This window comes from Giraffa tippelskirchi, chromosome X (assembly GCF_054371585.1).
Source record: "Giraffa tippelskirchi isolate mGirTip1 chromosome X, T2T-mGirTip1v1.2.pri, whole genome shotgun sequence".
In the NCBI taxonomy this organism is placed as follows: Eukaryota; Metazoa; Chordata; class Mammalia; order Artiodactyla; family Giraffidae; genus Giraffa; species Giraffa tippelskirchi.
In genome coordinates, this window is record NC_137289.1 from 8,155,648 (window position 1) to 8,173,112 (window position 17,465).

A 17,465-nucleotide genomic window follows, 5' to 3' on the forward strand; every position below is an offset into this window, starting at 1 on the left:
CACTATCTTCTTCATTTCAATTGATAATATTAACTGTGTATGATTGGGAAAGATTCAACCTTTTCCCCCCTCTGACAGGGAAGTAGATACTTATAATCACCATTGCTTTTTAGAGATTCTCTACTTCTATGAACATTCATTCATTTAAAAGAAAACATTGGTTGCCAACTCTTGCTAATAAGTCAAACACATTGCCTTATTGATTAGTTATCTATTGCTGCTTAACAAATAACACCAAACCTTAGTGGCTTAAAACAACAGTAAATTTTATCACTTATTGTTTCTCTAGGTCAGAAATTCCATTGTTCACTTCACTGGGCAGTTGTGGTTATGTATTTCTCAATCAGATGTCAATCATCTGAAGGTTTCACTGTGGTTGAGATATAAGTTTCCAAGGTCACTCAATTGCGTGGCTAGCAAGTTCGTGCTGGCTGAGAGCAGGCGAGTACTGTTCTTCTCTATGTGGTCCTCACCACAGGGCTACTTGAGTGTTCTTCACACGTGGCAGCTGACTTTTCCCATTGCAAGTGATTGTAGAGCGATGTGGAGCCATGTTGCTTTTTACAACAGCCTTGGAAATCATAAACTACCACTTTTGTCATATCCTATTGATTATAGTCAGCCTGATTTACTATGGGAGAGGATAACATAGGGGTATAAATACAAAACACAAATATCATTGGAAGCCATATTGAAGTTTGTTTCTATACCTTCTTTCCAAACAGCTCACATCATGGAATTCCAACACAGTATGATGATAAGTGCTATGGCATGCAATTTTTAATCCTTAGATTTGACTATCCCTAGAGAAAACTAGATTTTTCCAATTATTCTTCTCCAAAGACCTAAGATACAACAGGGATTTAAGACCCCAAAACACTCACCTTATCCTAATTTTGCTTTTGGGTAAAGCTGACAAATCTTAAGAGCTGTTGTTTACATTTTTTTTTATCATTTTGACAAGAAGGGAGTTAAATTTTTAATATCAGTCTCAAAGAAGATGGCATTTGAGGTTAACACTGAAAAAGTCAAACAGAATGCTTAAGGCAAGCCTATATATCAAAACTGGCACATTGAAACAGGAATGATGCTTTCAAAATCAGATTTTAAACTTAACCTGGTTTTCAGTTTAGCTTCCTGAAAATAATATTCCAATTTAAAATGGGTTTTATAATTGCCCTTTAGAGGATTAAGTTCATAGCTGTTGAGAATTACTATTATCCCCAAATGCTGTACTACTCAAATATCATGTTTTGAGCTCAAAGTATAACCATTTCTCCCAAAAATCTCTTCTAATTGGACCAAACTGTACAAGTGGACAAGGGAAGAAGAGGGAACACGGTTTCACTTTTTTGTCCCTCTCCAGGTTAATTAGTGGGCTTATGGTGCTGAGAATGATGGATATTAGGGGCATCGCCTAATTAGGTAAAGAGAGTTCAAATGGGAAAACAGGTAGTAATTATTAAGGGGCAAGCTCTTGAATGTGTTTTGAGGAACTTCACTAGAAAGGAAGACTAGGAAATCTAAAAGCCAAAATCCCAGAGCTTTGCCTCCAGTACAATAAAGACTCTTTTAGTGCTTTCATGCTCCTTTGTCATGAAGAAAGTTTTCATAGCAAAACCATGTTATGGTTCTGATCTAACTAAACTTAACCCCTTGCTATTCAGTTGTTTTGTATCTGCTAGGGGCAATTGCTAGAGTCCCAAGAGATGTGAAAAGCAGAGTCTACCTCTGACTTTCAGGGTGCAACCACTTAACTTTCTACACAAAGTAGAGTGGTGTTTGGAGATTAGAACATAAGCTGGCAAAGCTTTACCTATTCGGTTATGGCCATAGCTCTAATAAGCTACTCAAAAGAGTCTGCTGACTTATTGGAAGTTAATTTGTATTTGCCTCTTTCTTTCCAATTTGGATTGAGTTCCTATCTTGTGTCCTGTATCTTATTACTTTGTAAATATATTAGTGTCCTATTTGGACTGGCTATCCTGATGCTCAAGGCTTCCCTTGCTCAGCTGGTCAAGAATCATCCTGCAATGCAGGAGACCTGGGTTTGATCCCTGGTTTGGGAAGATCCCCTGGAGAAGGGAAAGACTATCCACTCTAGTATTCTGGCCTAGAGAATTCCACGGACTGTATGGTCCATGGGGTCACAAAGAGTCGAACACGACTGAGCCACTTTCACTTTTCCTGTTGCTCATCTTTACTTTCTTAAAGCAACTTGCTTCATTGCTAGACCAGTTCCCGTTGACATCACATACTAGGACTTAAAATCACGTCTTTACTGAATATACTTGTCATTTGTTGCTTTTCTTAGTTCGTTTTCAGCTGTCATCTGAATGCACTTGAAGGCAAAACTTAGTATCCTCGTTTTCTATGTGTTTTTGAGGCTGCTTCTCTATCTCACAGTCAATTCTGTGGGATAACTGGTATCCTTTCAATACCTTTTATCTTTCTGCTTAAGTCAACTAGAATTTGTTTCTGTTGTTTGCAACCAAGAACACCAACTGAGACTGAGAGCAGAACAGTGAGTTTCATGCCACAGGTACCCAGGGATATACTAAAAGCTAGGATTACTCGGTGTAGACTGAATGCCATGATAGATCCTATGAATATTTACAGATAACATCCAGTAGCCCATGGCATACAGTGACAAAGCGGATTATTAAATTAGGCATCTAGGCATCCAGAACATGTTAATCATTGAAGGTAAAATTTGGGGGGAGTGGTGTCACTTTTTAGGACACAGGCAGACATTCAAGGACCCTGGGGCAGAGGTGGCTGCTTCCAACAGTTCTGGACATCTTATGGAAAAAGAACAAGATTTTCAAATCCCTACATCTAGAATCAAGGCAAGGATTTATAAGACCATGATGCTAAACAAATCTATTTTTTCTCACATTTATAGGGTTAAGAAGAAAACCCAGTACTTAATGTGATCCTGTGAGTTGCCAAATCACAGCTGCAGTTAAATACACAGCCTCACCCATTCCATACTAGAAATGTTATGGCAATGAACAGAAACAAGTTGGTCACAGATAATAGCAAGGATAGTATCAGTGGATACAGAGGTCTCAGAGTATCCCCAAACCCAAATACCCACAACCAAAAATATCCCTGCTTCTCTTAGAAAATATAAGTATGTAACCCATGGATACAGAATCAAGCTTTTAAGATGATTAATTTCAAATGCTTAACCTAACACACAGAGAACTGCACAGAGAGTTCACCATAATCAAGTATTATTGAGATTTATAGTTAGTCTTCAAACTTAAATTGTTTATGAAACTCTGTGAAAGATGCTCAGTCGTGTCCAACTCTATGAGACCCTATGGACTATACAGTCCATGGAATTCTCCAGGCCAGAAGACCAGAGTGGGTAGCCTTTCCATTCTCCAGGGGATGTTCCCAAACCAAGGATCGAACCCAGGTCTCCCGCATTGCAGGCAGATTCTTTACCAGCTAAGCCACAAGGGAAGCCTTATGTCAATGTAAAAATAATTGTTAAAGAAGAGACATATAATGGTAAAACATGATTCTTTGAAAGTAATGAGTACTGATAGCTATACTGCATTAATATGGTTTATGAAATCCAAAGGTTGATGGGAGGGGAAAGAATCACGTACAGTTTCTTTCACATGGGAAGAAAAAATTAGACAAGAAATTATAGAAACAGAACACCTTGAAACAGAGCAGTTGAAACCTCTGTTCAGGTCTTTAGCCTCCCAGTTGCTAACTACTGCTTGCTTCTTTAGAGTCTCACCCTGCTTTTGTGCAGGTCTGGAGCAAGCCAATTATATTTTTAATGGGAAACATATTGGGAGATTTCTCATTCTATAGTTCTCTCCTCTCTGAAGATTTCCCCCCTCGGTATCCATTCACTCTAACAGCCACAAACTGGCTTCTAGAGGATCGGTCCAGTAAGGCCACCACTTGTTTTCAGCCAAGTGGGAAGTGTTTTCAGCTGCTCATGCATGCTTCCCTTTTTCCAGGGATCACATCCCTTAAAAGACTTTCCTTGTCTCCTTCTTTTCCTGAACAATTCAGTCCTCAAAATAGTAAATGACCCAAGCAAGGCAGCTTCCTATGCCTGGAATCTGGAAGAAGCTCTGGTGGCACAAGGAAAGGTATCCAAGCCTGACTAATGTGAGGTGGGCGTCACCAAGGAAGGGAAGCTCAGCCTGGGGAAGCAGAAAGCAAGTGGAAGAATGAGGTTATGTGCAAAAGAAGGATGGCCAGTGGAATCTGTCAGAACACAAGCAGAGTGGGTGTGGCATCCAAAGGGCATGATCAGCAAGGTGTAGTACAAGACCTTAGAAATGGTAGCTCTGGATCTGACCCCTGGTTCTGTTGCATCATCTATGACTTTGCCACCATCACTTAATATCTTGGCTACTTTTTTAGACATTGAGCCATATATATTCTGACTTTAGCTCTGATGGTTGATGAGTTTAAAATGAAACTGAGGTAGCATCAGTAGTTATACTCTACACACAATGTATGTACATATATATACTTACATGTACCATATACATGTGGTCATATAAATAAAAGTATTTTGAGAATGGTAGTGTATTATACAAATGAGTTACTGTCTATTGGTAATAATGATTTTTCTCAGAAAAATCAGAAAACATCTTGCAAAACACGTCACCCATTACTATTGAGTTCTTCTTCAAAGGTTTGTGTAACTCCACAGCAGACAGATCACAAGCTTTGGAATTTGTATCCCAGCTCTACCAGCTACATGATATTGAGCAAGTTACTTAACTTTCTGAGCTTTGGTTTTGATATCCAAAATAATTGCACAGCTTCATTATAAGAAATATATGTTACAATACATATACCCAGAAGTTAAGGGAAAATTCTTACCAGCTTAGGAAAGCTAATACCAATTTCTGAAAACTTAACTTACTACCATTGGGAAATTTAGGTACTAATTCATTTTTATGGAGGTTTTCAACATACTAATTAATATTGAATATTTTCTTATGTGACACTTTCTTCTATTTGTAAATGATCACTGTTTTTAAAACATCTTAGGAAACCTAAACATTATCTCATGTTCTTAAAGATCAAGAATTTGTGGAAGAATGTTAGAAAAAGAATGCCTAATAATTGATTAATCCCAATTCAAATTAAGTAGAGCATATGAGCAGAGCCAAACTAATAGCAAGGAAATAATGTTTTTCATATCTATTTTTAAAATGCCATTTGTGGATAATAACAAGAGACCAACCACTATTTGTTTGGCCACCTCATCATTTTGATAACTGCAAGTCTGTTCATTTAAAATGTGAAAGGCTGACATTTTTAGTCAATAGTTTGAAATGTTAATGTTGTGTTAATCTGGGAGCAAATCATTTCCTATTTAAATGGATCGATTTTGTCCAGGAGAGAGTTGTAATCTCTAATGATGTGGTAAGTCATTTAGAAATAATTTGAATGGCTGTGGAACCAAAGGGTCTGTCACTGAAAGAGAACAGGCAATAGTTTCAGAAAAAGGTTTAATAGAAAATACATGTCAGTTGGTGAAAATTTATTGTCCTTAGTAATAAATAATATCTATGGATGCTAATAATATGGTAATAAATACAAACAATCATGGCAAGGAAAATGGTAAAGACTAGTATACTTGACTGACCTTCCAATAAAATTTCTCTTTTTCCCAAAAATTGCAACTATTCTTGGCAGGAAGCTCTTAAATTGCAAGAATATCAGAAGGAGAAACTAGAAGCAGTGCTTGTAAGAGATACATATTTAGTCTGATGATGAAGCCTTTAAACAAGGACTTTACCTGCCACAACATCTGTTTGGCTCATCTGACTTTTTATTCTAATTGCCTCTAACTCTCATGAAACATCATGAAGCTATCATACTTAAGCACAAAGGAAACACAAATGCTTCTTATATGGATATTAGAACAACCATCCCTCACACACAGGGCTTCCCAGGTGGTGCTAGTGGTAAAGAACCTGCCTGCCAATGCAAGAGACTCGAGAGTGGGTTTGATCCCTGGGTCAGGAAGATCCCCTGGAGGAAGGCATGGAAACCCACTCCAGTATTCTTGCCTGGAGAAATCCATGGATGGAGTAGCCTGGTGGGCTACAGTCCATGGGAGTCACAAAGAGTCAGACATGACTGAAGTGACTTAGCACACACACATGAACCTCCACATAACCTATACAACTTCAGCTATCTACTACCAGGGACAGAGGTGGAGAAAGCAAGCAAACTGACTCAGGACCTTGTTGCCAACACATAAATATAAGAATGTTCCATGGCAATATGTGAGACATGCTACTCCTTTCAAAAAAATCACTGTTTATGTGGAACCCAAATTTAACAGGTCATCCAGTTTTCCTTTTGACTTATTGTTGCTGTTGTTGTTGCTTTTGTTTTATTTTGCTTTTGGCTGAATCTTCTAACCTTAACTCAGAAACTTTTGTTCTATACTCAACTCTGCTGCTTATTAACAGTATGATCTTGGTTGAATTGCTTTCCCTTGGATTTCCAAATTCTTCAGCTAGACTAATGATATGCAGTTTCCAGTTTTATGTTTTTACTCTGACAAAAATCTCCACACTTAGTGAATCATTTCCAGATCACTTATGGATGACTGCTGAACAATATATTGATTTTCTGAAGAAATGTTACAATTTGGTGACTGAGAATAAAATTAACCCTGGTGGCTTTAGTTATTCAGAGGGGGAGATGACATCAGATTAACAGTCAATATTCTGTCTTTGTAATGACCTTGGAAATGGCTAAGCCTGCTCCCACTTAAACTATCTATAAAATGTTTTAATTCTATTATCCTCCCTCCCTCCCTAAATCTCCTTGCTTTGAATATCATGTTATCAGGTTAAATTACTCCCTGTTGCAACTATTTGTAGATATCAGTGTCAGTGTCTATCATTCCTGGAGATTTTATCTCTTGGCTGTCACTCTCTCTGTTACTACTCCAACCATAATTCCTGGTGATTTCATTATCCACATGGATGATGCTTCAAATACCCTGAAAGTTCATTTCTTTGATTTCTTCTTCCCAAATGTTTTTGTCTTCCACCCTGTGTTATCCCCTTACTCCCATGGGTATACCCAAGACCTCATTAGAACCAAAGATGTAACCACACCATAATTTCAATTCAAACATCCCATTCTGTCTACAGAATACATCCTATATTTGCAGTTCACTTCTTCCAGTACCCCAGCTCCAATTATTTCCTTCCAACCAAGGCCCAGTATCCTTAGTAACTTCTCACTATACCTTGCCCTTTTATGTCTTCATTTCCCTGTAGTTTAAATTTCACAGTCCATCAGTATGTTAGACATTATAACTATCTATTAATATCTGGTTTTCTTCCACTTCTGGAAACTGAGAAAGATTATCATTTTATACCTCTTGAAGTTAGGCAAGGTCCTTAATGCTGCTAGACAATTTTAAGTTATTTCTGTAATTTACTCCTTCCCAGACTCTCACATACACTTATTTTGTGCATTATCTTTGTACTTCAAATATCCAACACTTTCTTATCAATCTTTTCTCGGATGATGGCATTGCTTGAAAAAAATAAAAGAGGGGGGACAGACAGATGAGTCCAGAAAAGAACCTCACAAGTTATGACAGCCCAGATTATATATACCCAATAAATACACACATAAGTTTTGCCTTTCTTCTTGTTAATACTAACACATTGCCCAAGTCCCACTGAAAGGTCATCTCCTCCTCTTTGCCTCAAGACCCAAACTCAGGAAGAGAACAATCCTCTTCCAACCCTCCCTCTTTCCAAAACCATAATTTTCTTCTCTGTTGGATTTATCCCATCAGCACACAAAGGTGCTGTAATTTCTCCTGTCATCTCAAACTGCTTCTGACCTTACATCTATTTGTAGCTACGCCCTTCTTCTCTGCTTCCCTTAACCTCAAATTTCCTCAAATGGCTTGCCTACACTCCAAGTCTCCAGTTCCTCTCCTCCCATGTTATCTTGGGCCAATTTCAGTCAGGCCTTCAACCCTCACCATTATACCAAAACAATACTTGTCAATGTAACAGATAACCTCCATGGATTTAAACCCAGTCATTGTCTCACTCCTTGTCTTATCTACCCTATCAGCAGCATTTGACACACTTGATCTATGACACCTTTGCATAGTCTCTTAACTTTGCTTCCTTGACACCACTCTCCTAATATCCTTTCTATGGCTATGGTCATTTCTCCTCAGTTTCCATAGCAAATTCTTTCTCATCTCACTAAACTTCCAAGGGTGGGAGGACCTCAGGGCTCGTTCTTAGAATGTTTTATCACTTATTTAGTGATCTTGTCCATCTTTGCAGCTTTAAATGTAACTATCCACAGACAACTCCAAAATACATATCTCTATCCTGAACCTCTCTTGTGAAGTCAAAACTCATATATATTCTTCGATAAATAATGGCATCTCAAACATAACCTATACCAATCATGCTCCTTCTTTTCCCAAGCCTGTTTTTCACATAGGTTTCCCAGTCTTAGCTCCATCCTTTACATTTCTCAAGCCAAAAACTTAGAGTTATTATTAACTCTCTCACATTCCATATCCAATCCATTAGGAAAAGTGTATTTGCTATACCTTCAAAATATCCAGAATTGAATTATTTCCCCCACTTCTTCCACCGATTTTTTTTCAACCTAGCTGTCACTATGTTTTGCCTGGGTTATTTTAGTATCATCCTAATTGCTGTTCCTCTTTTGATTATTGTCCCTGATAGTATATTCTTAACACAGCAGCCAGAGTAATGCTTCTAAAACTAAGTAGATCCTAGCATTTATCCTAGACAGCATATTACAAACCAGAGACATTGCTTTGCCGACAAAAGTCCACCTAGTCAAAGCTATGGTTTTTCCAGTAGTCATGTATGGATGTGAGAGTTGGACCATAAAGAAAGCTGAGCACCAAAGAATTGATGCTTTTGAACTGTGGTGTTGGAGAAGACTCTTGAGAGTCCCTTGGACTGCAAGGAGATCCAACCAGTCCATCCTAAAGGAAATTAGTCCTGAATATTCATTGGAAGGACTGATTCTGAAGCTGAAGCTTCAATACTTTGGCCACCTGATGCGAAGAACTGACTCATTGGAAAAGCCCCTGATGCTGGAAAAGATTGAAGTCAGGAGAAGAAGGGGACGACAGAGGATGAGATGGTTGGATGGCATCACCAACTCAATGGACATGAGTTTGAGCAAGCTCCGGGAGTTGGTGATGAACAGGGAAGCCTGGCGTGTTGCAGTCCATGGTGTCACAAAGAGTTGGACACAAGTGAGTGAGTGGACTGAACTGAGCATTCCTCTGTTAAAACCATCCAGTATCCCTTCATCTCACTCAGAAAAACCAAAGTCCTTACAATGGCTATAAGGCTTTCTGTGATCTGGCTATGTTATCTCTTTCACAAGCCAACTACTTACTCACCCTGTTTTCAGAAACACTATTGTTCCTGAAGTCAGTCAAGCACTTCAGAAACATATTTCTCTTCTGTGGCTGTTGCATTGACCCTTCCCTATGCCTGAGAGCGCTATTTCTGCAGCTAGCTGCATGACATACTCCAATGCCTCCTTGAAGTTTTGTTCAAATATCAGCTTCTCAGTGAGGTTTCCCCTGGCCACACTATTTAACGTTGGAATTTCTGTCCCGCTGACTGGCACTCCCCATACTCCTCTACCCCACTTTAGTTCCCTCCATAGAACCTTATAATATAAAAATAATAGAAGTTAGAAAGCATAGATAGAGGGAAAATAATTTTAAAGAGAAGTCACTCTCCTCACCACCAAGACACATCCTTACCATCCTGATACTGCTTTCAGATTACACCGTAATACTGTATTAATACCTACTTTTCAAATAACATATAAAAATCATTCTTTTGGAATAAATATTAATTTATCACATCATTCAGTTCTTTTAAATTGTGGTAAATTATGTTTCAGCAAATTGTTGTCCTACACTGTGTCATAGTCTCATCCCGTGTATCCACAGGTCATCTGTCATACCTTAAAAAGTTTGACACATAAATATAATTTGAATATAAATATAAATAACATCTTGTAATAATCTTGTAATTATATAATATACAATACAATATAATAATGTATGGCATAAGTATAAATAGAATATAAATATTAGAATATTGTATGCATTTTATGAAGCTATTTAACTCTTATTCACAGAGATGAAATTTACCACTTGAAGGTATGCATGAAGTAGCTATTGAATAGGACTTTTGCATACTGAAAGGCGTGTTTGCTGCAATGCCTAATTTTGTCAGACATATACTGCTAAGTTTATTCATTGTTAATGAGACACACACATTGCATTTTAATAATTGTAAACAGTTGGGGCTCTTTTCAATAAATCACTCACGTTTGTCAACTTCGCTTTTTTCTATCTACACATTTTCATTATTCTAGCAAGGGACAGTATGGCACAGAAATGTGAAGACCCAAATTTCAAGAAGTTTCTCTCTTGGTAAACTAAAGGTGCTAACTTGATGCCTGCTGCTGCTGCTGCGGCTAAGTCACTTCAGTTGTGTCCAACTCTGTGCGACCCCATAGACGGCAGCCCACCAGGCTCCCCCATCCCTGGGGTTCTCCAGGCAAGAACACTGGAGTGGGTTGCCATTTCCTTCTCCAATGCATGAAAGTGAAAAGTGAAAGTGAAGTCGCTCAGTCATGTCTGACTCTTAGCGACCTCATGGACTGCAGCCTACCAGGCTCCTCTGTCCATGGGATTTTCCCGGCAAGAGTACTGGAGTGGGGTGCCATTGCCTTCTCCAAACTTGATGCCTACCCTCACTCAAAGTACCAACACATATGTAAGGAAATGTAGCTGAATAAGAATTACTTCAGAGTAGGAGTCAAGAGGCCTTGAACTCCATTCCTAACTCTTGCAGCTATTCTGCTGTGTGACCTGGGGCCAGTGTTCTCAATTAGAACCTATTTTGCCCCCCAGGGGACAGTTAGAAATATCGGAAGACAGTTTTCATAAACACAATTAGGGTGTTGCCACTGTGATCTAATGAATAGAGGCCAGAGGGGCTGCTTAATATTCCACAATGTGCAGGACACACCCTCACTTAGGACAAGGAATTACCCAGCTCAAGACATCAGTAGTGCCAAGGTTAAGAAACCCTAAATTAAGCAAATCACTTTCTTTCTCTAGGTTTCGGTTTACAAAAGATTTTCACCATGTCTCGAAAGTGACAGTGTGAAAGTGTTAATCACTCAGTCATGTTCAACTCTTTGTGACCCCATGGACTATAGCCCACCAGTCTCCTCTGTCTGTGAAACTTTCCAGGCAAGAATACTGAAATGGGTAGCCATTTCCTTCTCCAGGGAATCTTCCCGACCCAAGGATGGAACCCGGGTCTCCTGCATTGTAGGAAGATTATTTACCATCTGAGCCATCAGGGAAGCCCATGTCTCAAAAACTCTCCACTAATAAGCTCAATATAATGAACTGCACTTTTGGAAGAGTATTAAGATATTCAATACAGTTCAAAATGACTTAGAAACAGCAGTTATTTTCAAACCCATTTCAGAAGCATCTGATACAGAGATAGGATAAATGTGACTTGCTTGAGAAAACCTGGCAAAAGAATAGAATGCTGGTCTCTGGGGCTCCCAGTCAACTGGACTGTCAGTCTCATCACACAGCTTCCAAGAGACAACGTGACATTGTGAGAAATGCCTGGCCAGAAATATTTGCTAGTGTTTTGGTAACAAACTATTAACACAATACCTATTTTGATTCTTTGATCTGTATAGAGTGAGTAAAGTTTTCCTTCTCATTTCTGGATTGCCTTCAGAGACCTCAGGCACTTCAGTTCATCCAACAGTCCATTTGATTTTCTTCTGTGTTGCTAATTCAAGTGTTTCTCCATAAACCCCAAGCCACAGTACTATTAAATAATTGATTGCACAGATCTACCTTTCAAGCTTTACAGATCAGTATCAAAAGTTTTATGTCCCATGGAGTTCTCTTACAGAAAATGATAACATTGTGTAGCATATTTTATTTATCTACTACTGACTTGATTAATCTCTTATTAGGGAATTGATCATATATATAAGATTCTACAAACTGTATAAATTGTAGCCATTTTAAAAGTACTTTAAGGGGACTTCTCTGGGTGTCTAGTGATTAAGACACCATGCTTCCATTGCAGGGGGCATGGGTTTGATCCCTGATCTAGGAACCAAGATCCCACATGCCACACCATGCGGCCAAAATAAATAAATAAAAGTATTTAAAGAGGAATAGCTCCACACACACTGGCTCTTCCTGTTACACCATCAGAAGCCCAATAAAGATACAATTTACAGTGCTTAGCTGTTCAAAATATTTGTACTGTATATATACACTTTTATTGTGAGAAACAGATGAGAAGGTTTCAGAAGTCCATCATATCTAGGTAACCAACTTACTCTGATGGCTTTATGGGAAGCATAGGTTACCAATTATCATCTCTCTATTGGAGCTGAATTACCCTTATTAAATAAAGCTAGTGCAGCCATGAGAAGACTCAAGACAGTGATTACTAACTGCTCCTAAAATAGTTGTGACAGATTATTTAGTTTCAATTTTAAAGTCACCCATTATTTGACAAAAAGTGTCACTGAAACAGGCAGCTGAGACCATCATTATTTCCATTTTATTTTTAACTGGAGGTTAATTTGAGATGTTGTGAAAAGCAAAGGGAGAAACACACTTTTCAGGCCCAACATCTTTAATGAATAAGGAAAGCCAGCTTTGTATCAAGTGAGCACCTAATTAGACAAATGGCAGACAAGGACATGGATCTAAGAAGGGTGATTTTATTTCACTTTTTGAAATTTATTTCTAAAATTTACTTACTTTAATTGAAGGATAATTGCTTTACAATGTTGTGTTGGTTTCTGCCATACATCAACATGAATAGCCATAGGTATACATGTGTTCCTTCCATCCTGAACCCCCTTACCACCTCCCATCCCATCCCACCCCTCCAAATTGTCACAGAGCACTAGGTATGAGCTCACTGTGCCATGCAGCAAATTCCCACTGGCTATCTATTTTACATATGGAAATGTATATGTTTCAATACTACTCTCTCAATTCATCCCACACTCTGCTGCTCCCTCTGTGTGCACAAGTCTGTTTTCTATGTCTGCGTCTCCAGAGAAAGGTGATTTTAAGTTGGGTTTTGATATCTCATCTTGAGAGAAGGACAGACATTCCATTAAAGGGATAGCTTGCTGGGCTAACAAAGAGGTGCCACTCGAAACTTCAGATATACCTGGGAAAGACTCATGCATGTGCAAAGAGAAAAAAAAATTAATCATGTTTATGATGAAAGACTACCCCAAATGAAATTACAAAGTAATTTCTAAATTCTAATGGTATATTTTAAACAGGAAGTGTTGCATGCATGTGGCAAGTTGCTTCAGTTGTGGCTGACTCTGTGTTTCCTATGAACTGTAGCCTGCCAGACTCGTCTGTCCATGGGATTCTCCAGGCAAGAATACTGGCATGGGTTCCATTTCCTTCTCCAGGGGATCTTTCTGACCCAGGGATCAAACCCAGGTCGCCTGCATTGCAGGCAGATTCTTTACCACTGTGCCATCAACTTAATTACTGAAAATTTCATGTGAAATTCAGATATTTCATTTTCTGTTTGCCTTTTTTTTTTTCTTTTAAATTGTTGTTTTGTATTGGGGTATAGCTGATTAACAATGTTGTGATACTCTCAGGTAAACAGTGAAGGGATTCAGCCATACAAATACCATTCTCCACATACGAAATCCATTCTCCCTCAAACGAGACAAAATAGTTTCAATCCTCATCTGCCTGTGACATACATTCAGAGATAGACTATTTAGCGATGATAACACTGAATTTAAGCTGATTGGTATAAGAAACTTTGTAATCAGAAATGATATAATGCCATCTTTATAATTAACACACTGAATTTAACCTTTATTCAAAAAGATGAAGAAGTGGGGGATATTAGGGAATCATGGGCCTTTTTATGCATTAAGTTTTCTATATAATGCTTTCAGAGCAGTAACTGAGCAGTCTTCCCAGTGTTTTTATTTTTGTGTTTGTTTTTGTTTAGTCAGTAAGTTGTGTCCAACACTTTTGCAACCCCTGTGGACTATAGCCCACCAGGCTTTTCTGTCAATGTGATTTCACAGGCAGGAATACTGGAGTAGGTTGCCATTTCCTTCTCCAGGTAGATATTTCATATCTTTTTAATTAGGTAAATATATTGAAAGTTTCTGAAACTGAAATCAGTGTAGATTTTGATTTATGTTGGGGAAACATAAGGGATCCTAATGGAGTTGTGTGACATCTCCATAGTCGCATCTTCATGCTGCTCTCTGGGGAGCTGAACTTAAGTGTCTTGACTTCTTTGCATCAATTGCAACTGTGGATTACCTTCTCGCTTTGGATCCTGGTCACTGAAGTTTTCATTCTCCTTTTTTGGCCATTCTGCTCACTTCTGTTCCTTCTCTTATACCCTAAATGTAGGTGCCTTATTCAGCACAGAACAAGTCACTGACTCTCTTCTCAATATTGTGTTCCTTAGCAGTTATAGTCTCTTATCTCATACCTTCCAACTACCACTACTATCAGTAGCATATCCCTCATGCCACCTCACACAGCTAATGCATCTCTACCAGCTCTTCCATCTAACGTGGTCATCACTACATTGGTACATCGACATAGCCCTGTTAAATGTCTTGTTTGAAAAAACTCATCTAAAGAAAACAGAATGTTGATCACCTGAGTCACCAATCAACTGGACTGTCAGCTTTCTCATATTGCTTCTAAGAGATGATGTGACATTGTAAGAAAATGCCTGGCTGATATGCTGTGCTTAGGTTTTGGTCATGAACTAGAACAAGATCTGTTTTTTTTTTTTTTTTTTTTTTTTCCTTCTGTGTAGCCTAGGGGAAGCTTTCCTCCACAAATTTATATTGACTTCAGAGACAGCGTGCACCTGAATTCATCAAACAGTCTATTTGATATCTTTTCCATATTGCTAACTCAAGTGTTTTCTGTACGGATCCCAAGCCACAGTAAATATTCCTTGTTCTTCAGATAACTTGGAAGATAATCCTGCTGCTCACTGATTTGTATTTGTATTTTTGTTGCCCACAGGGAAAAATAATCATATCAAGATCAGCTCTTTTTTCATTGATTGGTTACCTTTCACTAGACACAATTACTCTGTGAGGTGAGTGTTTGTTTTTTTAGTTGAGTATTATTATTACCAACATACAGATAGGAAAATTAATCTCCAAAGCTATCATGCAACCTCTCCAAAGTTACATAGAAAGTGGCAGGGTCTGGATTCAATTCGAGTTATGAATTCAAAACCTAGTCCCCTGCCACAATGCATTAGCAGACAAAGAGTCTTCGTTGTTAATTGTCCTGATTACTTGCTCATTTAGAAGCTCTCTCAGTAGCATGCCTGTTGGATTTCCTCATGTAGGAGTTTAAATCAGAACGGGGTTTGAATCTCAGTGAAACAAAAAAATTGTGTCACTTGCTTTATTGCAATATTCGCTTTGTTGCAATGGTCTGGAACTGAATCTGCAATATCGCAGAGGCATACTTGTACTGCCAATGAAAATAATCATCAACTTGGAATTCTTCAATTTAATAATTAACATATTCTTCAAAAGGAAAGATCGATTAAAAGCATATAGAAACTAAAAAACTGAGAGGATTCACTGCCAGTCGACCCATATAAAAGAATAAAAGGAGCTTTCAAGAAAAAAAAAAAAAACCCATAGGAGCCAGAAACAAGAAAATAGAGGGAAGCCTGAAAATCAAGGGGAAATTCATGTAAAACTTAATAAATAGTGATCACACAGAAGCAGTAAGTTCCTACGGGCTATAAAATAAAATTAAATGAAAATAAAAGCACAGATGATGGAAAAGGGTAAATTTGCAAAAAAATGTTCACAGCAACATTGTAATAACAAAAAAAAAAAAAAAGAGAGAGAGAGAGAAAACCCAATCTCTAGTAACAAGAGAATGGGTGGCTAAATAATGTGAAAGGCATATGATGATCCAACATATAAGTGAAAAAATAAATAAGCTACTTATTTACATATCAGCATAAATAAATCCTAGAAATATAAGGTTGGTTGAAAAAACAAGATGACAACTACCTACAGTATGACATCATTTTCCCAAAGATTAAAAAAGTGAACAATATACTGTTTAAAAATGCTTATAAATATAGTAGATATTAGAGATACCAAGAAATTAGAGATACCAAGGGAACATTTCATTCAAAGATGGGCACAATAAAGGACAGAAATGGTATGGACCTAACAGAAGCAAAAGATATTAAGAAGAGGTGGCAAGAATACACAGAAGAACTATACAAAAAAGGTCGTTATGACCCAGATAACCACAATGGTGTGATCACTCACCTAGAGCCAGACAGCCTGGAATGTGAAGTCAAATGGGCCTTAGGAAGCATCACTATGAACAAAGCTAGTGGAGGTGATGGAATTCCAGTTGAGCTATTTCAACTCCTAAAAGATGATGCTGTGAAAGTGCTACACGCAGTATGCCAGCAAATTTGGAAAACTCAGCAGTGGCCACAGGAGTGGAAAATGTCAGCTTTCATTCCAATCCCTAAGAAATGCAATGCCAAAGAATGTTCAAACTACTGCACAATTGTACTCATCTCACACGCTAGCAAATAAATGCTCAAAATTCTCCAAGCCAGGCTTCAAAAGTACATGAAACATGAACTCCCAGATGTTCAAGTTGGATTTGGAAAAGTCAGAAGAACCAGAGATCAAATTACCAACACCATTGGATCATCAAAAAAGCAAGAGAGTTCCAGAAAAACATTTACTTCTGCTTTATTGACTACACCAAAGTCTTTGACTGGGTGGATCATAACAAACTGTGAAAAATTCTTCAAGAGATGGGAGTACCAGACCACCTTACCTACCTCCTGAGAACTCTGTATGCAGGTCAATAAACTACAATTAGTGCCAGACATGGAACAGACTGGTTCCAAATTGGAAAAGGGATTTGTCAAGGCTGTATATTGTCACCCTGCTTATTTAACTTATGTGCAGAGTACATCATGTTAAATGCCAGATGAAGCACAAGATGGAATCAAGATTTTTGGGAAAAGTATCAGTAACCTCAGATACACAGATGACACCACCTTAATGTCAGAAAGCGAAGAAGAACTAAAGAGCCTCTTGATGAAAGTGAAAGAGGAGAGTGAAAGAGTTCATTTAAAACCCAACATTCAAAATACTAAAACCGTGGCATCCGGTCCCATCACTTCATGGTAAATAGATGGGGAGACAATGGAAACAGTGTCAGACTTTATTTTCTTGGGCTCCAAAATCATTGCTTATCGTGACTGCAGCCATGAAATTAAAAGATACTTGATCCTTGGAAGAAAAGC